At 38.6% G+C, this 26,462-nt stretch overlaps 1 pseudogene; it reads right to left on the bottom strand.

The window, feature by feature from the left end:
* Positions 1 to 10,301: 10,301 nt before the first annotated feature.
* Positions 10,302 to 13,611, bottom strand: LOC135471000 (chitin deacetylase 7-like; annotated as a pseudogene).
* Between the last annotated feature and the right edge of the window lie 12,851 nt (positions 13,612 to 26,462).

The following is a 26,462-nucleotide window of genomic DNA, read 5'->3' as shown; positions in this document are numbered from 1 at the left end:
TACATGTATGTGCGTGCCATGAACATCCAAGCATGAGATGCAACAACAAGTTACCTGACAGAAACATCGGTACATCACTAAGCACCAAACATCTGCACAACGCGCGCAGCTTCAACAGATTCAAAGAAACTTGTTGGTCTCGTTCGTCAATGGGGATTGAAGTGATATAATACCAGCAACATAGTAATATTGCTGTATTACTAATATAAAATATATAACAGGTGCAAACGATATAAAACCATGTGTGTATGAGTTAGAATTTCCTTTTGTAATGGGCTTTATGTGGATTGAAATCTTCTATGTATTCACTTTGCTTATTTGTGTAGCTATCAGCACGAGCAGTTCACCAATATAAGGCATGGCCATTTTGATGAATTTCTTGACTCTGGGAAGATCGGACATATAAGCCTTTTAAGCCTGTGCTTGTGTGAATAACAATAGTGATGTAAAACTAATGCATTGATATCACTTATCATTAATCACATACGTATCCACGTGGACTGAGGAAAACAATCCACTTATACACAGCTTTGTGAACTGTTATTATACCTTATGTAGCGTCACGGTCCCAAATTCTGAAGCAATGGCATGAGTGTGAATGGTATGTTTTTAACTACTGTGTGTGATACGGTTATCCTGATTTGCCAAGGGTCTCGAATCTGTACAATGACTTGAATGAGGAAAAAAGGAAAAGATTTTCTAATAATCAAGATAAAACGTTGGTTCTTTTGGGTATTTTTTGAGTGGAGGAATATGTATAGATTCTTTGAGTGAGTCTGCATCACGAGCATTCACAACAGAAGTATTTCCAGTCCCTTCCTGCTTTTGCCGCTGCCTGCTTAAACAACATTATTAAAATAATATTGACCACTAAATATGTGCAAAATGTCTGTTAGGCTCGAAGTTCGTAGAGACGTTGTTCCTATTAAGATGTCTAAGTAAATATTAGCAGGTCAGACAGTATGAATAATATCTGAGCTGTTTCTCAATGTGTAAAGTCTGTTTGCATGTAATAACGTCTGGTTCAACCTATTACCCTGCGCAGGTGCGCTTAGTCAGAGATATGGATACTTCCCATATTCAGCTTATCCTTGGCCTTCTGGTGAAGCAGCGTCTCTTTATTTATACTCGGGAATCTTCTATGTTGTATTGCACCGATATTGCTCCGATGTCGAGTCTGCGTAGAATTCTGTTCGGAGATGAATCTGTGGGACTTGTCGTCAAAGAATGAAAAGGTTAATGGGCATATCTGCGTCATGGGTGAATTTTATATGCTTTGTGTCAGTCATTCCTGTCATTTGTTGTCATCATCCTGGTAAAAATGACGATTCGAATCAATTCACTGACATGAACAAGCTCTCGAATGAAATATCGGTGGTTAAAAGTGAAACATCCCCTAATTCAAACAGTCGCTTCCAAATTAAATATTAAAATGCAATATTTTAAAGTCTTTTCCGAAACACCTTAAAACATACAGCAACATGCAATTAGCACCAAACTACAGGTAAGATGGAGGCCTCGACTAGAGTGGTTAGCACAGTGATTCCAGCCACCTGCGGATGCTCGTGGGTTTTCATCGGACTCTGTCCGGTTTCCTTCCGTCATAATGCTGGCCGCCCTCGACTAAGTGAAATATTCTTGAGCACGGTTTAAAATACCAATCAAATACGTAAATAAATAAATCAGAAAAGATGGCAAATGGTAAGTATTAGCTTTCTGAATTAATAATCTATACTTGTGATCATACTTGTTTTGTAATGCTAATCAAAATTGTAATTCTAATCAAATTCGTCTAGATTGATAATTATAACTCTCCTTAAACAGCGTAATGCACATTTCATTATGAGACTAGAAGTACTTTGTGTTTTCGTGCCCGGAGAGAAACGTCTTCAATTTGCTGTGGAAACCACCAATATTGTTCTGCAAAAAAACATACAAACGGTGAAAGTAGGCCTATTGACAAACTACAATAATTCTGAAGACTGTAAGGTTTTAAATAATGAATTCTTTGACTATGTCGGGCAATATATGTATACATCTTATCTATTACAGGTATAAATGCTATACATTTTTAAAATATGCATGTTTTGTTATGTTCATTGTTTTTTTTTTTCTTGTTTTTTTGTGAGACTCGTGGGTTTTCATCTCGGGAAATCAGCTTAATTGTCAAAGATTTCATTTATAGGTAACAAATAACAGCGGCTAATAGAGTGACCAAATTGCATATTCAGTTTGTGTGCCTTATGGCACTTATGATCTACCACTCATCCAAAGAGTCAGTTTGTGTGGCTTATGGCACTTATGATCTACCACTCATCCAAAGAGTCAGTTTGTGTGGCTTATGGCACTTATGATCTACCACTCATCCAAAGAGTCAGTTTGTGTGGCTTATGGCACTTATGATCTATCACTCATCCGAAGAGCAGATGTACATGAACTAAACCTCTTTGGAACTTACCAAGACATATATTTTCCCGATGTATTCTGCTGAATAATTTTTACGCAATACATACTTTTTACATATTGTTGGTAAAAATATGCGCAAATAATGTCATAACAAGCTTATGACATTATAACAAACTTTCTCCACATCTTTTGAAATAAACCCCATACCCAACGATCGCTATTGCCAGTTTAAATATAGAGCCTAGCACATTGATTGGCGACAAGCAATCGTCACTTGCGGTTGACTGCCAACACCACTGCACAAGTACCCCGCTTATTGAACTGATGAACAGGGTATTCAGGGCAAACTCAAGTCGATCTATACCAATGATGATGTCAGAAAGGAACACGTCAGCGGAGTATATAGAGATCCAGGTTTGATCATTAACCCGTGTTTAATATGCTATTAACAGGCTGTCGTCTCACAGTCATCCCCTTAATCTCTCATTATCCGTAGCTGATTTAAGGGCAGCTACAACGTGTTTGAATAGTGAGAGATGCTCCTAGGACCGGTACACTGTTGTATTTCGATCCAAGTCGAACTGTAACACCTCTCATGCTTAACCGTCCAAGCTCTCCTTCACAACACAACAAGCATACCGATGGACAATAGTTACGAGACCCTGTTTGCACTATCTTAAGACAAGCTTAACCTCCCAGCTGGGTAGTGTAATAGTCCAATACAATGCTCTCGAAATCCTTTCTAATATCTTCAATACACACAGAGAAATCTGTGTAAATGCTAGATAAATTGATCTAAGATTACAATCCCTGTTGTTAGTGCTGACGCCAAGATGTGACACCTGGACGGACTACTTTTTAACCAGGTGACATCATTATTTGCGGCTTTTGGTTTCATGCCCTCAGTCCACTTTCCGTCGAAGTTCCATTTACACACACTGCGGTAATGCAACATTTGTCCACAAAATATCACCCCTCACTGAATATTTATCTTATGAAACCCATATATACACGAGATAACATGACGTAATAAAGGATCATCTCATGCAGTTTGCGATAGCACAGAAACTACGTTAGTGTTAGTAGAAAACTGAAATCACTGCTTGAACGTTATTTGTATATATTAATTTTTTTTATTAGTTTACGTTAACAATAGCTAAATCAACTGTGAAAATCAAATGAGTTTTGGGCGTCTACTTTGTCACTCAGCTCTGTAGGCCTAGAGCTAAATTCGTGTCAAGAGTTTGTCTTGTTCAACAATTTAATGTGAATTGTTTCTACCTCATCGGAATTGTTTCACGGCTCTTTTCAGGCGCGGGTTGAAAGGGTCGTGCGATAACACTATGTTTTTATGGGGCTCTAAATAAATGTAATTTGGCATCCATCGTAGCAAGTTGACCCAAATGACTGTCAAAATAGAAAGGAACGGATGTAAAACTAATAAACACCTATATATGATGGGTTACATCCTATAAGTTTATACCACGGAGAATGTCTGGATATCAACTCAGCATAAAGAAACAATCCTTAAAGTTGGACTGGTAGCAGGCTGGCCGGTTCTAACACAGCACTGCGATACTCATGGAAGACAGATAATCATATCGTCAGTTTATTTGCATGTTTACTTTCGCATTTTGTTCTTCAGATATTACACGTGGTGTTTCTAAGAAATGTGTAATTTCAGGTAAAACAGCAAGAAATTATGTTGCTTCTGGGGTCATTTAAGGTTGACATGCAAATGTATATGGACTCTGCCATTCCACGCTTTGTTTACGTATGGAACCCGCCCTTTGCATTGAAAGGGCCGCAAAGCATGTTCGCAAATCGTCTCAATAGGGTACTGTTCTGTTCCAGGTGGAAATCCTCGGTGCTCTGTCAACGAAACAAAATTTGCATTTTCATGGCTTTCTATTTGCTGCGTGAGCCACAGATTGTCGCTGAAGAGTTGTCAATTGCTGGCGAAGTCTCCCATACATCAGGAGAAGTCGGGTCGTGTGATGGAGAACAATGTCGGGCGGCTGAGCTTATTTAGAGGGTTAGAGCAGTAAACATCCACATGAGCCTCACAGCACCGAGCCGATCAGCGACTCCTCAGATTTATCAGTGACGGTAATTGCAGATTTATGAGGACAAAAAATCTTATGGAGAAGAAAACAGAGGCTTATGTATAGAATCTTGCTTTGTCACTCGACGAGAGTATAATTTTAGAATCTTCTATTTCCTTTTCTCATGACATCTCAGCAGAGAAGTAGAGTGAAAGACATTTCCTGGATTTCTATCATTTTTAATTCTCGGATGAATATACCTCTATTATTTAAGTTATCAAATGATCACTGGACTTAAGATGTGGGAAAACGTTCGCAGCATGTATAGTGGTCATCGTCTTCGTGCAATAGCCTACCCAATAATGTTTCAGTAAGATTTAAAAAATTTTCAATGTCCAGTGCAAAATGGATATTTCCGTTAGTGGCCCGGCCATAAGCGAAAGAGCATTCCTGGCAAATTTAAATGGTCACATGGGTTAAGCGACTGGCTAGTTGCCAATTGAAGGTGACAGAGCTATTCTGGCTCGTTTCTGTCCTTAGTCCTACAAGATTTCCTCGATCAGGATGAAGGATTAATTTTGCCCAGTAAACAATCCCTTTGTAACTCACGTGCTGATCTTGTGGTTTGCGTTTTATCAGAGCGGTAAGGATGTACTCGAATGTAGCATCCATTTATAAATCGGACCGTCTTTCCTGCGTTCGCCGCATACGGAAAACATATAGCGGATCGGCTGGTTTATCGTATGTGATAAATAAACGGTCAACCAAAAGAGCATGCTGCTGCTATCTGTTTGCCCGTTTGCATGTTTCCTCATTTCTTTTTCCGTCAAAAGGGTCATATCCCTATCGTGCATATATGGCTATATACATATCTCTGTGGGAATATATCAATGTATCTCATAAGAGACGTAAAGATCTAATGAAGTGGTCAGAGATTGTACAGTTGTTCAGGAGAATCCGCAGAAAATATAGGTATCGTCTGAACCTATTTTGACATTTAACACTTCTTCCACTGATCCGATGAGCATGTCAGTATTTATTAACATGATGGAGACAGAAATGGAAAATCGATGGCAAGGCCACTCAACAAACGCTCAACAAACGCTTCTTGTGTAATTTGCGTTACCCGAATGTCTATAAAACAGTGATTACCTACTCCGTTGGGTACAAATTTTGTCCCCTTTTGGCTGACCTATACCTATTCTCATATGAATACGACTATATGCAAAAACTATAAAGGAGTAATCCTAACTAGGCCCGATCTGTCACTGAACGATATATTGATGATCTGCTGGCTTTAAACAATCCATATATAGCAAAGGCTGTGAAAGATATTTAACCACCTTCGCTGGTTTTAAAAGGAACCTCAGACTCTCCAGATGCTACATCTTATCTGGACCCATATTTGTGCAAAGACCAAAACGGTTTCTTGTCCCGCAGACTTTACGACAAGAGGGATACTTTTAATTTTGACACTGTAAATTATCCTACTTGGACAGCAACATCAAAGGGTCCTGCATAAAATTAGTGCCGAGGCTATTCCATCAAACGCCTTCATTCCAAGTTTCTAAGTTTTAGAAAGATGTATAATTCTCTTGTAAATAAATATGGACAGAGCATTCAGAATCTGTTTCACTCTGCTTCATGATTGTGTCTAATTCCGCTTAACCCGAGGCTAGAGGCTGTATATTTATTAGATCGTCATTTTTGGGATATATGAACAGTTGCTATCAAAGCACAACTGAGATACATATTTTGTTATCGACAACTGATATTTTAGCATGGTACACAATTTGAATACTGATTTCACTCAGTAGCCTAGAACATACCTTGTGTATAAAAACTGTTCTCTTTACATGATTCCGTCCTATTTTAATAATTTATATACTCTCTCAGTTCTTTGGTGGTTTGTGTTATACGTCGTTTTTGGGAATTGGCCTTCAGATTATTGACCTTACTGGTGGGCGGCTAGTATACGAATGTCTGTTTCGACGCATAGAATTTAACATTAGGATTATCGAGGCACAGATTTTTACAACCTAGCCCTCCGATACGTTTAACTGAAACTGTGTGTCGAAACACACATTCGTTTATCAACAATCAACCAACAAGAACCTTCCAAGTCAATAAACACAAAGCCAATTCCCAAAAACAACGTATAACACAAACCACCAAAGGACTAATATAGTATATAAAGTACGAAAATAGGACGGAATCCATGTGTACATTTAACAACGTCATAGCACATCCACAGACATAACCGAAGAATGAAGAAATATCACACATTCTCGTCAAATCTCTTCAACAACCCATGCAGGTGTGATTCTTCTCATGCAGTTAGCAATTTATTTCATAAAAATCACAAAATATTGTATCAGTATCTTAAAATTAATTTTGTTCAGGTCAATATTTTAGTAAAAGCAAAAGGTGTGAGTGTACAGGGTGAATTTGAAACAGTGTAGCAGACATAAATTAGCTAAATCTCGTTAGTATATATGATATACACATATGATATACACTATTGGATTTCATACCGTTATTCTCAGACAACGCCATTCCTGGCGAAAAAAATGTATGCATGTGTGTATAATGGAAAGGATGACGAAAGTTTCAGAATACAGACACTGGACACATTAGTGCTAGGTGCATACTTTAGGAGAACACTATTAATATGTAGATAGTTATCTTCTAAGCCAAAGTTTAGATTTCATTCATCTAGTAACTGGTCATAAAGGTAAGGTCTTTTCCGATAAAGTTGCGAAAGGGCATTTTCATTTAAGGATCTGGTTGTAATACAAAAAAGGATTTATAATATTTCACAACCTTAAGATATGAAATACAAACTCTACGCGAGACGAAGTCTTACTTTGTTATATAATGAGTGTTCTATGTTAAACGTGTTTATTAATCTCAACCATCTGCGAAACCAAATGCATCCATATCTCTTTAGTCAACTCCTCCGAATCTGGCAGGGCAATTGGGTTATAATGTTATCATGCTCGAGTTTGTTGTTTAACCCGTTAACGAATATTTTCAAACACTTTATTCCTTGAAGAAAGGGAGTTTTCAACAATGGACACGCCTATACTGGATCACTGGTCATTTGGGCAAATGGGAGTAACACCGACACGACTGACTTGCACAGATTTCAGTAACTTAACTATTAAAAGGAAAAAGAAAAGTCTAGAAAACAAACAACACAAAAACACCATATACGAAGCAACTTTAATTAAACACTTACACCATTTAATACCTATGTTTGACCGGTGTTGGTATTATTATGTCTGAATTTTATTTTCCATTTGAAATGCCTTCTCAAGTATGTTTATTCCTAGGCTTGCCTATTTTTGCCGAGGAAGATAGGAAAGAAAAAGTGGCTTGCTTTAACTACTGTATAAATCTATAAAAAGAAATCTTTTTCCCTTTTGTGAGGGGAGTTTGTAATCGTATTTCAGCGCATGCACAGTTTTACACAGCTCAAGGTAAGGAGAAATACATGTTACATGTTCATTGCCAAAATTGTTATCGACAACAAGTGCTAATTATTAAAATTCTACTTAGTAACGAAGTTCTGTGGAACGTGCTTTCTGACATATACTTTAATAATCAAAAAAAAACAGAGGGTTGGAGAGTAAAAGGTACCTGGGAGATTAATGGCTTTTTTGGTGGTAAAATTGTCAGGAAATAGTCTGTATTTATCAATAACCACTTGTTGTATTTACTTAACAGTATAAATACTTACCCATCTGGGAAAACTAATTATCATCTTTTAATATTCAAATATTATCATACATTTTGTGAATAAAAACAACAGAAACCCTTCTCCTGCATGTTTTGTTAAGACTCATTGAATTTCGGAATAATTTACTTTGTGGTTACCGCCCGAATATATGTGTTTGTTAGGTTTGAAATGCGTGTTATGTCTATATTTGGAAGATAAAAAACTCTGTTAATCTGAAAAAACTTACCCGTTCCTGAAACAGAACAATAACCTCAAGGGGAGGTATTCCGTCTACTTTGTCAGCTTATTCAGAAGATGTATGTCGCGGAAATCTTTACATCTTCCAACCAAGACCTTTAAAGAGGATAGAACACAATATCTAGATGTATACTTATCTTTTCTGTGTATAAGGATAGGAAAGAAAACAAGTATATCGCCAGGACATGAGAAAGAGCTTCTTTCAATATGTTTAACTCATGTTGTTTTTTTTTTCTGCAAATAATTGTTCTTGTTTGTTTTATTTTCCAAACCATGTTGTAGTGAATACGATGAACGCGGACAATCCAATACCAGCTGAATCAGGTTTTTTTGTCATTTGTCATCTCAGGATTAATAATGTTTTATTACATCGATATTACAATGTAATATTTGTAACCTGGAAACTCTAATAATATTATGAAACACTATGCAAGCTGGGTCTGTCGGTTCACTGGACACACTATGCCGTTACTGTATACTTCATTACCGTATTAATAATTTCCGAAACAATCCAGGTACATTATCATAAAATATCTAAACTGTGAAATTCCCTGTGGCAATAAGGTTTATTCTTGTTTGTTCATAACAAAAGTAAGATCTTTACAGTCAATGAAAGCTGAACGCACGCTGAATCTATACACTCAGGTGAAATAAAAATTTAAAGAAGGTTTATGAGATATATTCATGTTAACGTAGCGACAAAGGTCCGTGGGCGAAAGTGAAAGCTCGTGATTCTGACCTCCACTTTGGCCCAGTCTTATAGTCACCTTAGCTCTACACATCAACAGGTATATATCAAATAAAACGCAAGTGCCGGGTGTTGATTGGACGAAAGAGACAGGCGATACTTTCTGATGCAGCAAACGACTGGCAACACACCAATCTCTGATGCAGCAAGAGAAAGAACGACTTGTTCAGACGAACCAATAAACACAAAGCTGTTAGAACACACAAAATCAACACAACGAAAATTGAATTCAGTTAAAATGGTATTTTTTTCTTTAATGAAGTCTCTGAGAAATATTACACCTTATATAACAAGACACCAAATAGAGAAGATTGACGCATGGGGACTGAAGCAAACGACTTATATACAACGCATGCAGCAGTGTAATATAAAGTCTTGATCCGTTGAAATCTTATGTACAGAGTTATTGTAATATCACCAATAATCTAATCCGTATAGTCAGCTGAATAGGAATGGATAGAGATGCCATTTTAAATTCAGATCCACTCCCAAAGCTGTTGTGTTACCCATTATATATACACACAAGCTGTAAGGTTCACCATATTCTCTGTTGATGCCAGCAGGTCTAGATCTATTTCCAGCTCACTACGACAAGTCTCCCAACCCCTTAAAGCGAAATAAGTTTAGAGACAAAATCATGCACTTGTCTCACGGTGGATTCATATTTGTATTTATGTATATAAATATATTTATGTATATATATCTACATTCAACATCTTTGTACAAATGAAAACAGTTTTTGTCCAATAGACGTTTTCAAAGAGAATGTCTTTGGACACTCTCAAGTCACATTCACACATTCATACATTTTGATCGTACTCAATGACGATCACAGAGAGTCCCAACCAATCACACATATGTCCATTCACATTCCCAATTTATCAACGGACTCACACATGACCACATTTCACATTAAGACTTGAACACATCTAAAAGTTTTATCTTATTATCCCACGTTTGCTCTCCACTCACATGCATACTTAGGCTACTTTGAAATTTTAAGTCATATTCGTATGACCCGGAAGGGTTACTGGCAAGGTTTAGCACCACGGTAACGCAACGTTCATCGCATTATTTACACAAACTATATCAACATAAACTGCCATTCAGCCTGGCGTGGATGTTAAGATGCCTCTTTGATGGAAGCACCTTTAACCATATTGTCGCAAGACCAAGGCTTGAAAAACTGAACGTCATAGAGTGAAGTAGGTTGTCTCATCCATTCTATGACTTGTGACGGCGTGACGATCCAAACGTCGTGAAGAGACATTAACTCGTCAATGAACATGTCTAGAGCTTCAAGATGATGGTAGATTTTGAACCACCTAGCATGGACAAAGATGCCGAAAGGCGCCCTGTTACCTGTGTAATACCTGTGAAAGTTTTTTCTGAGAAATTCTAAAGTGTCTTGAGCGTCACCGGAGGAGGTGCAACCGTCGGCCATGGCGCATGAGTGGCCGTCGACGCCGTACCAGCGTTGTACGGGGATTTCCCAAAGCCCTGGGAAAGACGACGTTGGACAAGGGCCAAGCTTGCAGGTCGATTCTTCCACGGGATAATCAAGCGTGTACGGCCACACGGGCTCTTCTGCTCCTTCCCATTCGGATCCCATGAAGATAGAAGTGTCATAGAGAAACTCGTTGTCGTGCAGGGCTTTGTACATGTTGTCGCCTCCCAGCTGTAAGAATGGAACACGGAAACCCTTCATCTCCTCTGGCGGGATCCCTGATTTCTCCATGAGGTTCTGCTTCATGCCCACGATTTCCTCAACGTACTCGTCGTAGCTTGCCGTGGACCACCACGTGTGCGGGTACCTGTGAGTAATGGAAGTGAACGGCAATTTCGTTACCCATGGCGTACATTGGGTACACCAAGTCGTAGTCAGTCCCTTCGCCGGAGACAAACAGAGCGCCACGCACGGGGCAGCCGTTCGGGTTGTACCTCCCTGGGCGGAACAGTCTCTGGAAGAACCCGTAATATTCAGCCGTCATCTCGTCGTCAAAAGTTAACATCACCATCATGGGTGTGTCCTGGGCGGAGAGCCCGGCAGGAATCTCAGGAGACGGGCATCGACACGTGGGTAACTTGCAGTGGGCGGGAGAACAAGCTTAAATGTAACAGAAATGATTTTACATGTTATAACAAGCGTATACATATGTTAAATTACAATATCACCCATTCATAAATGGGAAATATTTTACGAGGGTTATATAAAAAACCCTAAATGTAATAGAAATAATAATAATAAGTCTAATTACAAACACATATACGTTAAACTACATCGCCATCTATCAAAAAAAAGACTTATTTCACCATGGTTATTTTGAAAAAAAGAGCTGTTTAATTATCTCTCATGAATCATGGCTGAAAGGTAAAAGCCTTAATGGTGAAGCATTTGGAGGGAGTATGAATCGTGAATTGAGCATGGCCAGTATGTCTGCTGAGAAATAAACACAGAGTTATACAGGATTCACATAGACTTTCCCACCATTTTATAGTACATTCATCCGTTGTCTGTGTATTTTTGTAGTTGGCCTCATAGTATTCAAAGTTTTTTTTGTGATTTCTTAGATTAAATGCGCCTAAGGAGATCTGCCATTAAGCTATGTTGACATAAACTGTCAGTGGTTCTGCTCGTACAGTTTTCCCGCCGGGTGTGGGAAAGGGCCGGTCGTTTCGAGAAGACTGGGGTTTACGGTGTCCGGTCATCCGTGCACAGGTCTGCAGGGTTTGAAGACTCTGACCCTAATTCGCATGTTTGCATTATGACTGAGCTCTTGATGTGGCTATCTTTGGACGCTCAGATTAATCAAGCTGACTTAAAGGAGAACTTGGGTCAACACCTGTGTGGGGAGTGGGAACTATGAGAATGAAGCCGGCAATATGCAAGTGACCCAACAGGTCGTCCGGGAGGAGATGAGAAAGACAGATATCATAGAACACAGCACCCAGTCCCTTGGTTATTAAACTCGACGGACCATCATTAAACATAGAGAGCACGTAAGACAACGTTTTTGCCTCCGCTGTCAGTGAGTTACGGACAATTTAAATTTACATCTGTTGACTGTGTGCAATTAGGATGTAGTTTTGCCGTCGATCCTGGAACAAAGGCTAGTTTGACTCAAGTCCATATTCAAAGGGTGTTTGAACACTGTTGCGAGTGTTTCTGACTTGGACGTGCTAGACTGGTCCAAAATAGCATGAACCTACTCCACAGAAATGCACTGTCCAGTGCTTCGCGTCACAGGAAGCAGCGTTTGTCCAGATAATAAACTCATTTGTTGTAAAGCCAAAGGCCAGGACAAGTCAAACATTTCACCGCGAAATTATGTATTTCTTCACACCTTGGAATTTTACTTTTAAAACACGATGACTCTGTGAATTCGGTAAAATGCCACTCTGGATACAGCTGTTAGTATTAACAAAGCAAACGGAATACTATAAAGATTCCGTATATATTTATGAATGGGGATTACAACAACTGTCCTGTGTCTATTCTGTAAGCATAAAGTGTGATAACTTACACGTAATTTCCATTAAGAACACTAACAGAGGCGTGTTTGCAGTAATGTCCGAAGTGATACGTCAATACAAGTGGTGACTTCAGATATGCTCACTATACCATATATTTTTTTATAATAAAACGATATCACTGCTAGCAATAAGCAATAAGTTCATTATTTTTCATTTACACCCTTCGTATAATTCATGACGTTTCATGACATGCAAATAACGGTCAAAGGTTTCAATTTGGAGCATATTATATGGCGATGATTGATCTGTCTTAAATCTCAAGAGCCAGAAAATCTCCTCTAATGAACAAAAAACGCTAATTTTACTGAACATACATTTTAGCAGCTACTGTCAAACGCGTTATCCTTGGATGGGTGGCGAATTGTCACTTGCATATCAAATAATATTTACTAAAATTACTTACTGCCTTCGATAACAGGTGGAGGTTGAGGCGGTCTCTTTGCAGATCCACCGTTATTTTTCATCCCTGACCCGGAATAATGAGGTTTCTCCGGCTGCCAGATATCCTTGTTCTTCTCCCACCACGGGCGCTTTGTATTCTTTGGCCTCCACCAAGGACTACCAGTGGACTTCTTTTCCCAGATATCTTGTGCAGGTGGGCCGGCAGTTGGATGAGCAGAGGCAGGAGGAGTTTTAGACCCGACTTCATTCAAGCGCTTGCAATCTGCATTTTTAGGCCAGTCACAGTTCTGAGTTTTTGTATTGAAATGCAATCCACTTGGGCAGTGAAATTCGAAAATTCTTCCTTTGGCACACCTGATAAATATACCTGGGTTGTCGGGGTGACACGTGTAGCCTTTGGTATCTCCTTGCAGGCACCGAGCGTCCGTGGGCCAAGTCCTGGCTCCGGCCATAACCAGCAGTGAGAGGCCCAGTGTTACTCCCAGGACCACAGACATCGTGACAGTAAGGTCAAAGTTCTCTAAAAACGGCAAAAGATGTGACTGTTGTAACTCGTTTAACGAATTGTGGCTACCTGCTCATCAGAGGTCCCTTTTAAATGCCGTCTGAGTTGTGTGCAGTGGATGGAGATGCGTATGTCAACAGCTGTGCGAAACTGTTGCCAAAATTCCCGCAACAGATCGAAATCCTCGATACATATTTGATCGCAGTTCTGATCAAACATTGTCACTGGCGAGTTCCTAGCACGTTGTGTGACCTGCTTTTTGGGTGCAGAGCTTCGCTCCTATTGGACTGTGTATTGCGGGGATTCACCCCTCGAGAGACCAAGCAAATTCCCTTGTAGTCTGAAGCAGAAGTCCACACGGCTAATCGGCTGCTGTGGGTCCTACCCCTTGCACGCCGTCCCTTACTCGGATGCGACTTATTGTAAGATCATCACTGTTACCTCTCATATTGTCGTTTTCTGATACGGAAATTGTTTTTCTATTTCCGACATGGTTAGACAGAGTCCGATGTATCCCAATCTGGGAAATAAGAGCGTCCGTACGCTCTCATGTACATGGTGGATTATACCGGAATGTTTTTTCAGACATACACAAGTCGTAACAGCCTTCAAACAGCTACCATGGTATGCCAGTCGTGTATACGAGGTGCGTAAAATGTATGGCTCAGTGCCTGTTTGGCAAGACTCGAGCATTTTGTTACAACCGATATTTACAAGTTCGGTCCGAATATGATGAGCGTTAAGCCTCAAGCCAACATATGTCACACGATCTCAGCTAGGTTTGTTCGGTCGCGTGAATTCATACTCAATAAAACCAAGATGTGTTTCGCGAAGTTTGGAACAGATGAAATAAAAATAAAATGTGCTACAGTGTGACATAACCTTAGTATTAAGAAACGTGTCATAACAAGTTTGACACGACTGTTGAGTATTTGTATATATTCTTTTGTAGTATATTGGTTATGAGACATAATATAATGGTTGGATTCGACAGACTTGTCATAGTTCACAGTAAAACGCCGAGCTAACAGATCCACTATAAGTAGAAGTATACTTTGTAAGTGTAAAATTGGAACCAGCTAATCTTATCAGTCATGGTATAGTGCTCTTTCGTATTATATATACCTATCACAGATGCTTCTCGCTCTGAGAACAGCAGAAGATTTGCCGATTTCAGCTTAGTTTGTATTGTCTTACTATGAGCTTTTCATAAATTTTAGGTATATTTGTCTCTTGAAAGAATTTACCGGCCTCGATAGCACAGTTGGTTGAGCGTCCTCTTCGGGAGCGGTAGATCCAGGGTCAATCTTGGGTCGAGTCACACCTAAGAATTTAAAAGAGGAAGTTGTAACTTTCTCGCTTGGCGTTCAGCATGAAGGGGATAGTGAAACGCCTGGTTGACCTGTATCAGTATAATGGCTCGGGCGGACGGCTTACTTGCCTTCGGTAAGGCGTCTCAGTGAAGCGGCACTAGATAAAAGAGCGCTGGAAATCCGTCTTGCAACAAGGAGACACATTACATGCACTCTAAGGATTCCTTCGTCGTCATATGACTGAAAAATTGTTAAGCACGACGTTAAACCCCAAGCACTTACTAACATGAAAGAATGAGCAAAATAAGCACATTAAAATCATACATGCTTATGTTTTAGGTGTACGTTTTAATATAATTACAACTATTTTAACATGGTATCACTGAACATTAACCCAACCGAACTACCAATTTCAGTGGGTTCGAAACTAATATTTTTAAAATGACAACGCTACCCAGTAAGATTAACACTTGTGACGAGTTTTTGTTTTGAAGCTATTTGCATCCATCGTCAGGATGTAGGTGTTTGCGGGTTACAGATGGGTAACATCATGATAAGAGGCAATATTAGCAACATGCAAGACAAGAGCAAAAACACAATTTAGAGAACCGTACACTAGCTTAAATCACAATTTATGTATTTATATGAATTGTGCTTAACATCATTCGTTAGGTACCACACATATGTCCTGACCAGAAGTACAGAGATATTGATTCAGCGAGAGCATTTAAACGCAATATTCAATATACTTATAGCGATAGATGCATTCGACTGAATAAAACTTTTGATTTTGTGCAGATAAATCGCATATGTGCATGTGGAGGGAACTCTTATTCTAATGGCACACCTGCCAATGTCTTGGCAAATCGACTTAACCGTTAAGAAAAAGATTTAGTTATGCAACAACTCGTCTGATGTTTTTGCCAATACCTGAAGCATAACAAATATCACTACTGCTAGAAACTTACACCTAACAATCCTCCACGTTATTCCTGCTAATACCTGAACACAAAAAACACGTATCCAAGTTCGATTGCTTGACAGTGTAAGTGTATTACGTTACAAAAAAACTTGTCCCTTCATTTACCTCGTCTACAACAATGCATTCAGACTTGTCAAGATCTTGATCTTCATCGATTCCCCCGGTCATAGATAAGCCGGAAGTCTTCTGTCTCACTGTATTAGTAATGCTATAACTGGTTGTCCATTTGTTCTTTTGTAACTTATACTTGATATGCAAATCGCGAAAGGAACATGGCAAAGTTCACCATATCTCAAAATGTGTCTCCTAACCTGTCCAATATAAAATCAATATTGATTAAAGGTAAGATTCAATATGATTCAATATGATGATTCAATGCTGAGCCATTCTTACCAGTGAAAGGGAACGGTTTTAAACCGTAGAGTAAAGCAATAAATGTTTTACACAATTAGATAATACTTGTTAATGATAACGCCAAAAACCTTCAACAAATTATATTCGAAGACTGATACATTGGTAAAATTTTAGAAATTTGACTAGAGGCTACTTAAATGTATCTGTCATTATTTTTTTAGCAAAATCATCAAGCCAAATAGATGGTGTTTTCTATTTACCTACAGTGTTACAAAACCACAATATAAAAACCATATCCCTGAGTTATAATGAACGGCACAGATACTTGTTGCCACAAAATGTAAATGCAGAAAGAGATTTTCAAAATCATTTCTTGCAAAGGGAAGTATTAAATACGATGCCAAACTATTTAAAGTGTTTTAGCTTTACGGGAGGGAAGTATCAGAATAATTAATGTGAAAAACAAATTATATTAAAACTCCAACATTAATATTTGAGGAAGCCTATTTAGGAAAATGTGATTCAAGTTTCATAGTTTTGGTCAGATTTCACAAACAGATTAGTTGCATGCCGAGACATCGCGAGAAAAGTCCGCCTTCATATAACTGTGCCTGTTCTAAGACCTAGACTACACAATGGCTCCTGTTTTTCTGAACATAAATATTAACAAATAATTAATATTTGCTTCTAGCTACAGTCGTGCCCAGAGGTGAAAATTGACGGAGACTTGGTGTTAAATGTTTACAGTCTCATTAAATTAGCCGTATTGCAAACGAAGGAAGCGTTTATTACTCTAAAATGATGAGCTCTAATGAATCTGTACACAAATTCTGGCACCCTTAACGAATATGTCGTAAGGTGTAATTTGCAAGATTAGCAAACATCTCACTGACACAGCTAGCAGGATTCATACATTCAGACAGTTACACAATATTTACCGTATCGTTTAGATGACACTGTCATGTGTCATCGTTAAACAGAATCAATGAGAAGTCGAACACGAGGATGCACTGGTCGACACCTATAGCATCAGGACACAGAAGCGGAAAATCCACTCCAGCTCAGAGCAATGTGGCTTTCGGAGAGTTTAAAGGTGTTAGTTAAAGATCAACCATTCCCCGTCCTTTCTTCCTTCGTATGGAGGAAAAAACGGGTTTGGAAAATCACCCATTTTTGGGTAACAATATATATTAGTTGCAGCATAAGAGTCGTCCTACTTAAAGAGAAACAATTTATCGTATATAATTTGTCAGCAACAATGATTTTACGTGAAGCGTGGTTTTCCCTATCAAGAAATGCAATGAGTTCCATTTCAAGAAAGATAAAATTCCAAGTTACATATAAAGAGCGTTTCAAAAATTAAAAAAAACCCATTTTCCTCACAAAATAACTAAAGTAGATACGAAACTATGGAATTGAACGTTTTGAACTCACATGGCTGCTACCACCAAAGTGACAAAAAGCATTTGTGAGTCTCATGACATTCAATGTAAACATCTGGACTGTACCCAATGTCTCTTTACTCCATGAGAAATCGAGATTCATGACCATTCATATGAGCCATCTGCTTGCTCTTTGGTTCAATACTGCAATTTTGACATAGCAGACGATAAGGAATTGATAGACAAGTATGCCCATTAAATAAAAATCCATTCCAGGCCTGCCTATTCTTAATATTTGAATATGACCGTGAAAGTCAACCTGAGTAGCCCAGTGCGAAAACATCAGACGATTTCCACAAGTTTTGTTCAAAGGTCACAATTTACAGAGATGAGCAGTACCAAAAATTATTGAGATACGTGTCAAAACTATGCTATTATATATCACAGGACACGATACGAAGATAAAGCAAACATGTTCTTTGAAGAACTGTGGGGCTAGGACAACATAACAGAAAATGCCTTCCTATACGATGACGGGTTAATTGATCATCTGACCAGTGCAAGAGATTCTTTGCTCAGACATTAGATGGAGCAAGAGAAAAGGTCAATAACGTACCCTGGCCAAGACATGGACCCACGCGAAAGACAAGACCTGTCACAGACTTGGCTAGAGACAAGCTTGCGGCTCGATTGATTAGGACTCTGCGTGACCAGTACTTGACCAAGCTGCTGACCTCTCTTGCAGGTGTGAAATGAGGTCAGATGAAAGCACTTCACCATGGTAGAAACCTATCGATGAGCGCTGGTCAATGTCATATTACAGCTTACCGGTTAGCTATCTGTTCAGTTTTTGTTTATTGACCTGAACATCAAGAACATGAACAACGACATGTATATCTTCCTAAACTTAGTTACTAACCAAAAAGCAAGCCATTGTCAGAAGTATGCTTCATTTATGTTCCTGAATCTGGAATTGAGCGTTGTTAATCTTGAACGCGTGTTGGCAGTAGTTCTTTCCTCATTGTCTATTTAAAGTTAAAAAAAACTGTAGAGGCCTACCAGTTTATGTTTTTACTCGATTTTTCCGGTTCCTTTAAAAAACGCGGGATTTCCCGTTTTTAGCAACTTCTTATATATAAAACATCAACTCTAACTGCATATTGTTATAATGGTGATCAAGCATCCTTTTAAATGTGCACGGTTTTTAAACTGCGTATGAGGAATATTCCTTAAAGACTGGACATTGTGGTCTGCTTAAAGGCAATATCACAACTACTTGTCACCACTTTCACGTGGCTTACATGCTTTTCACTTAATCATTGAAGCCGTCGACAAGGTCAGTCTCGCTCCGGGCAATCCTTCGGCCGCTTTGAGGTGCTAGTGGATCTTGTCCTTATCTGTGGCCAGCTACATGGCGAGAACACCGTCAACTTTCCTACTTGACTACAGCACTTATTGCTTCGGAAGGAAGCTCCATTTCAGAAGTCAAATCTTGGCTGCTAATCAAGCTGCGAAAGTCTGGGTCTCCAGTTGCCAGACGAGTGCAAGGTCCCGTGGTCATAACCCATCCTGAGGTTAAAGAGTGTAGAGAAGATTCTTTGAAACCCTCTTAACAATACCCTCTGAACATTTTAAGAACATAGATTAGCAGGTAGAAGTGCACGCCAAATTGGGTTGGTCTGGAATCTATGTAAAGATATTAATGTGCCAAGCGAGGAGTGTCTGGAATAATTTAACAACATAGCATTCACTGCTTCAAAGTGTCATCGCGCAACCCTTCAGTTTTCGCGTTAAGCTCGCCTTTTCTGACGTAAAGGGATTCCACACGTGCGAAGCATACGCTCGCCACGAAAAGGAACGCAAAGCTTCCATGCGCTTCCTATCGAACAGTGTTATATAACTGTTTCCGCACCACGAATGTGTCTATAAAGTAAACAGACTCGCATGCAACAAGTGGCTTGAATCACGGATTATGTGAATATATATATCAAATATTTCATTTTACACTGTTTGTGGTACGTTGAATAAAATGACTGCCAGTGAAAGCCAACCATTCAATTCCCTATCCGTATATAGTCAGAAAGCAGACTGTAGATATCATCAAAGTATACTTTTTATCCATGTAATTTGGTTCTGTTCTGAAATACGGCAATGCTTAGGACATTTATGTATAATAAATTTGGGACAGAATAAATTTGGAGCAGGAAATCGATGAATTTCATAAAATACAACATTTGTTTCTGCCGAAATTAAATAAGTTTTAATCAAAAGAAATATACCTTTAAATCACAGGAAGTATGCCAAATCGTTGTTATTGAGTCCAGATGCATGTGAATGATCTCATTTCCCATCTCTTGTTTCCCGGCCTTCCTATTGTTACGAAAACCAGACCCAGTAATATTTGTCTTGAGACAAATAGTACACACAGAAGGCAGGCATGGGAGGGAGGGGAGCAAGACAAGCCATTCGGCTGTAAAGTAACACGGATGAGCAAGGATTTTCCTCGGCTTAACTCGCATTGTCACCTTTCTCCCGCTCCGCCAATTTAAAAAGTTACTTGGCAAGGAATCTTGAGCACGTGGCGTCCAGCGTGCTATGAGAGAAATCCGGCCTTTAAGTCTCCCATACACCCCCGATCGCCTTCCCTGCTAAAGGCCAGTTCAGTATTTCCTATTATAATACAGGCGGACATATGGTATTCAGACATAAAGCTAATGCTCATAAATGTTTTTCAACAGAGGACGAAGAATGTTTACAATCATTTCATCGAGGAATTTACAATATATATCTATAAAAGTGTACTTAAATCTCTACAGGATCAAGTCTTTATCAGCAGTTTATAAAACAGTTATAAGTAAAATCACTGCAGCTTAACTAACAACGATATCACAGAAGCTGTGGTGAAATGCTTACCTGCGAACGGATTTGATATATGATGGCAAGATCACGGTTAATCCAGAGTCTTTGAGTGCTAGCATAGTACAGGTGCAAACTCACTTGCAAGAAAATCTAACAGGTCTACATGGGATAAAACACGTGGTTATAAAAACAATTTTACCTATACAGCGTTCGCTTTCAACACGAAGAAAATGTTAAAAAAGGCATCAGATCATGAGAGATTGAAACAGATCTCACGATTATGTGAAAATGTTATATTATATATCGTCAGTAAATACAAATTCAACTTTTCACGAAGCATAAAAACATTTCCATTGCTATTTTATCTTGTCCGCCATTACAAAATCTAGTACTTTGGAATCATGTGTTGTTTTGGGATTAGACACTTAATATCTTAACCCATACTTCGTCAGTGCAGTTGACCTAAGGATATTCACACATTGGCCCGAAACCCAAGAGACTCGTTAAAAGACACAATGACTGGCTGTCGCTTGCTTGTCTCGGTACTAGCACAATACAACACCAGCATTAGAAATAAGATTATCCGTAATGACCTAAAACCGGTCACGTCGAACAGGTAGAGTGATAAAAACACAGACAAGGGCATGATGTAACTGCATAAGTAAATTGGAATATGATTACGATGGTTGCATTAATTTTTTTAGGCATGCATGGTAATTCTTAACTTTTCTTCTTGATTCAAGAAGAAAGGCGACTTGTTTCATTTACAGACGCTTCTTGCTGCATGTCCATGAACGCGGGCAAATATTAACTGGTAAAATGCAAGTGACTGGAGTCGCGTTGACAAGTGCAAATTACACGAATAAACCTGTGTCCTATGTCAACTATCAAACTGTAGTCGTCTCTCTGGTTTTATATTATCTTGTTACAGATTTTTATATTCATATCAACAGTCTGGAAACATTGGGATTATTACCTTTATATCGTATGTTTATCATGCTTAATATGTGCCAAATTCTATAACTATAAATGAACAGAGCAGCGTAAACTGATGATGGCTTCTTTCCTACTTATTACTCGCCTAGTAATAAATATATCTATAGTAACATGTTGTTGGATTCTTTTCGCCTCAGTCGTTGTTTCTCAACATTAAACGTTATTTGAAAGGATAAACTGAGTAACAAGGAACTAGGAATCACTAACCTAGCCGTAACTTCTTATCTGTCCCCAGTTTTAGCCCATGAGTGCAACAGGTTGGGTTTTAAACATTTATTGACTGATACCGTTTAAGTTAAGATATGTAGGCCATATTTCTAGAGCGAATTCATGGAATTTTTACCGAAACCAGGCTAGAAGTGAACAAACGCCTCTAGGTATTTTATTTGTTCTGCAGGTGATATTGCTGTGGGGTAGAGGTGTCTGTACTGGGCGGAGGGGAAGTGTTGGCCCGAGGGGAGTGTGGACATGGCATCTACGTAAACCGAGAGGGAAGTGAAATGAGCGGATGTCGTCGGTGTGAAGCCATCGACCTAGGCTAACACTTAGCCTCTTGTATGTTGACGAAAGAAACACTGATTCTTTTCCCTCGCCTGACTAACAAGCACATACGTTAGCTTTACGGTAATCTGATATTCTGTGGACAGAATCCTTTCCACGTTTGACAAAAACGCGAAACGCATAGCATTATTTATTTGGACATAGTACGCAAAGTTATATGACATGTAAAGGGGATGCAAATAGTAAGTGTAAACTTCATGTATACCCTGATAAAAATTCATAGAAAGAGAACTCAGTGTGTCAAGCAAAGTGTCTGGAATTTGTCTAATATTTATCTCAATTTACATTTTTAGGAATATGTTAAGGAAATTAAATAATGTTTATTAAATGAATGTCTAAGCGGAGGGATAGTGCATTTCAGAGTTAGGTCACAAAGTGCCCTTGACGTGGAACAGTAGTAGCCAGTATCAAGTATTCACATTGAAGAGAACAGATTATGTCTTATTTTGACTAATTAACTCTATACTCAGAAACATATAACAGGAAAGATAAGCCACAGATCATTATCAATACCCGATTTGCGAGCAACCAGTACATGTGAAATGAAAACCAATAGCACTACGTCAAAGAAAAATGTTGTCAACAAAAATATCCCTTATTTGCTGTTGCCTTTGTGGCTTCACTAAATAAAAAATGTCTTCAGTGTGTATGAAAAGTTACGTTGAATGTACCTCCAGTATTCTTAATGTTACTGGGCACCAATCTACAGTAGAGGCTGATGGGGGCTAAAAAAGTATGTCACAGCTTTATAACTTTCTAATTGTGCCAAAGTCAAGGTGTACCCATATTATCAACGGGAAAGTTGCTCTGCTTTTTAATACAGTAGAGCGAAAAAAATCTTCTGAACAAGTTAGGTCAGGTGGCAAGTTAATTGGCTGCCCAACCTGTCCCAGTGGTCGGAGTGTTTGAAAACAACAGGTATGTCAACCTAATAAATAGACATTGGCGGTTGCGTAATTAATAGTGTTTGTTTACAACACAGACTGTCAATAGAAGAAAGCGGAACATGGGTCAGAGGGATGCGTTCGCGAGAGCTGACCAAATCCACAGCGGTCGTGAGAGTTTCTCGTCCAGCTCGGGAGTACGACCTGTCAGACTTGTTTAACCGTCTCAGAAACCTGGAATGGCCGCGCATGGACCACGATTTGTCGTGTCCTAACCCCAGGCGCGTTCTGAATCATGATTCGCAATAATTGCTTGTTGTAAACTCCCTTGATAAATATGAAATCTGTGTATGTTTTTTTCGCTGTATAGCAGCAAACTCGTATTGTAGTTCTCTCGTCAGACAACAGACATACGGAATTTCACAAGATTGGGAGTTGTCTGATACGGAACATAGCATTAGCTTAGCGTAATAAGGTGAAATAAGAGGAACGCGATTCTCAGTAGCTTTCGATTTGTTTCCAGCATATAAGATTATGATTATTTATATATTTAATGACATTAATCAGAAATTTGTCACATGAGTTTATTCCTAATTATGGTTTTATAAGGAATATTCAAGAACACATATTCCAGTAATTTACCTAAAACTGCAATACGTTTTAATTTTTTCTGAATTTAACCTAGACATATTTGTGGCTTTTTTGTTTCAGGATAAACATATAAGTTTGTAACATTTGTATGTTTTGATAATTTTGTTACTATCATACTTTCTGAAAATGAAGTTGTAGTTATAAATCCAATTAAATTATGCTTCTCTTGTCGCATTACCAATGTGAGATAAGTATTTTCGGACATAAAAGCACGTTTTTTTCACATTTGGAGACGTTTCAGACATGTGGACAGTTTCATATGAATCATAATACAGTCATTCTAAAGTTAACCTTGGCCCATATTGGTGTTTTCTTCGTAGGAAGGCGATATATTTAGCTTACACTTTTTGCTTAAAAGCCATTTTTAAAAACAGAAAGTTTCGATGGCTTGTTGTTGATTTTAAGAAGATAACAGTTCCGTGATGTTGGAATGGATCTGCTAAAACAAGGCGTCGTCTCCCAATTGTCCATGTGTACTTTGCGTGCCCCGCAGACCAAAACATTCTCTTAAGTTTGACCTTTCGTACAACATCACAGGTACGGGTATCTTTTGAACTGCGTGTCCACTGTCAGAGGAAATGCGATGACCTTGGTTTAAGACTCAAAGGTAAAACCTTCTTGGGACAGAAATTATTGGGTTCTCGAAGAAAGTAACGAATGTAACGCCATCTCAAATCAAACGAAAATTAATTTATACGTTGCATAGGTCCTACTTTAGCCGTTGTGAACAAAACATATTACGTAATGTATTTACCTTGCAGCCATCATCCTTTGAGTAAACTGTTGCTAATGATTATCCTTATAAGGTGAAAAAAGTGTTTAAGTCTTATGTATAAACCCTGCACATATCGCTTGGTAAAAAACTAGAATCACTTAATTTCATCAAAACATCTTTTCAGAGCTGCTGGTCGTATTTGATGACTGGATGCCCTTCGGTCAAACAACATCTCATTATCCAAAACAACGTATCATGGATGATCTGTGAACTCACAGTGTCGTCAAGGTTAATGTTCGAGCCGATCGTCTCTAAACAAAAGGTCACGGCCAAAGGATTTAAATACGAAAGGCAATTAACACGTTTTCCTAATCGATCAGGAAAGCTGTTTCTGCTTTAAGAATTTCCTCTTGTTTTCACTGTCAATAATTAATTAACAAAGCTACGTTCAATTGACTGCTAACTGATTCTCCTTACACCAGTGAAACATCTTTGTCCCGCGTTCGATCTCAATACCGTCAATTTACCATGGATATTTAATTTGGTTCATCTGGATCAACTACATTAAAAATTACTCAGCCATTGGACATCTGATCAAATACGGGCTATTTGAGACCATATTGTCCCTAGTCTTCTGTCTGATGAACGAAAGCAAATCAAAAGTTTGTACTCATTTTACATCCTAATCTTTAAAATGTGATTTCGTTAAACCGTATATTGTATTCTGTTTTTTTTCTTTGCTTTATGTTGTTTTTTTTTTTTTTTTTGCTTTATGTTAACTTCAAGTAGTTTAAATTTTGTTCCTAGTAAACTGGTAATTTTATCACAAGTGAGCAATGAAGACGAAGAGTTTTACCTCAGAACTTTATTCAGTGATTTTATACAGCTTCTTTTTAGCGGACGTTATCCATTCTTTCTACATACTGTTGGGTTTTTCAGCAAACTGATAGTAACATGTAGAAAAGTTTGCCAGGTAAGCCAAAGGCCGGTGGTTTACTACGGGCACCACCAGTAAGAAAAATCCTTTGAATACTGTTTTAAACATCAATCAGTCGCATGAAACATGTAAAAAAAGGGATGACATTTCTCATCAACCACATAAAATTGTACATGTCGACACTCCCTGAGCACAATTAAAAATACATATATTACTAATATACTATACCTGTTCCTTGCAGTAAATTGTCCTTTTTCTTCCGGGTTTGTTCTCGGGATTGTACCCATATTCTCAACTCACGTTACCCATATTATTAGTAATTATAGTAGCCATGATTTTCTTCCCTCGGCCTAGTCTTACCATGCCAATGCACAGCCAGCCCACTTCAGTCAATACTGCAGAGAACAAGAATTTACAACAAGTAGCGGTACCTTTCGGGCATTATGATAATTGCTCTACCAGGCTCAGCTGTTTTAAGTTATGATTTAGTCATTGGGGAATCTGCTAAGTTACGGTTTTGTCCGGTTTCCTGTATTCATAAACCTGACCACTTCCACATGAATGGTACATTTGCAGTACCAAATTTAACACGAACGAAATAAATTAATCATTTCTCCGATACATCTGGTCAAATTGAAGACTTTATAGTTCACATCTTGAAACTGTTTTCATTCCTGATGTTAGAAATATGCACCGTCTGTTCCAGGAGCCAAGCTTTGATGAGTGAGAACAGCCTAGTCTCGTAGCATATGCCCATATAGCACATTCCAGCCTGGCACACAGTGTCTGGCAATGCAAATCCATCACCACGACATTCAATATTATGTTCGAAAATAATAGCCTGGAGGAGTCGACAAGAGTCAATTTGTTCGGAAGTGCTTGTCTTCTCATCAGGAAACTGAGGTGTGTAATTTAACTTTGATGAGCTGTGTATTTGTCCATTTGCTGTCAATGAGACGTCTATTCACTTAACCGTCTCCAGTCTCTGCTTTTGAAAAGTTATCCCTTGCACATTTAATTTAAATTAGTCATCATCATACTTGATGTGACGAATGAAAAAATATATCAACTTAATACCTTGTTCGCGTAATCTGTTATGGAATTGTACTTGACGGAAAACACATCCGTGGGTATACCATCGATGTTGAGGGTCTTAAGTTTTGTATCTGATGAAGTGCCAAAAATCTCATGAAAGTATCATTAGTTTGT

Source organism: Liolophura sinensis, chromosome 7, assembly GCF_032854445.1.
Source record: "Liolophura sinensis isolate JHLJ2023 chromosome 7, CUHK_Ljap_v2, whole genome shotgun sequence".
Classification (NCBI taxonomy): domain Eukaryota; kingdom Metazoa; phylum Mollusca; class Polyplacophora; order Chitonida; family Chitonidae; genus Liolophura; species Liolophura sinensis.
The sequence above is the reverse complement of the archived record's forward strand: the minus strand, read 5'-3'. Positions and strand labels throughout refer to the sequence as shown.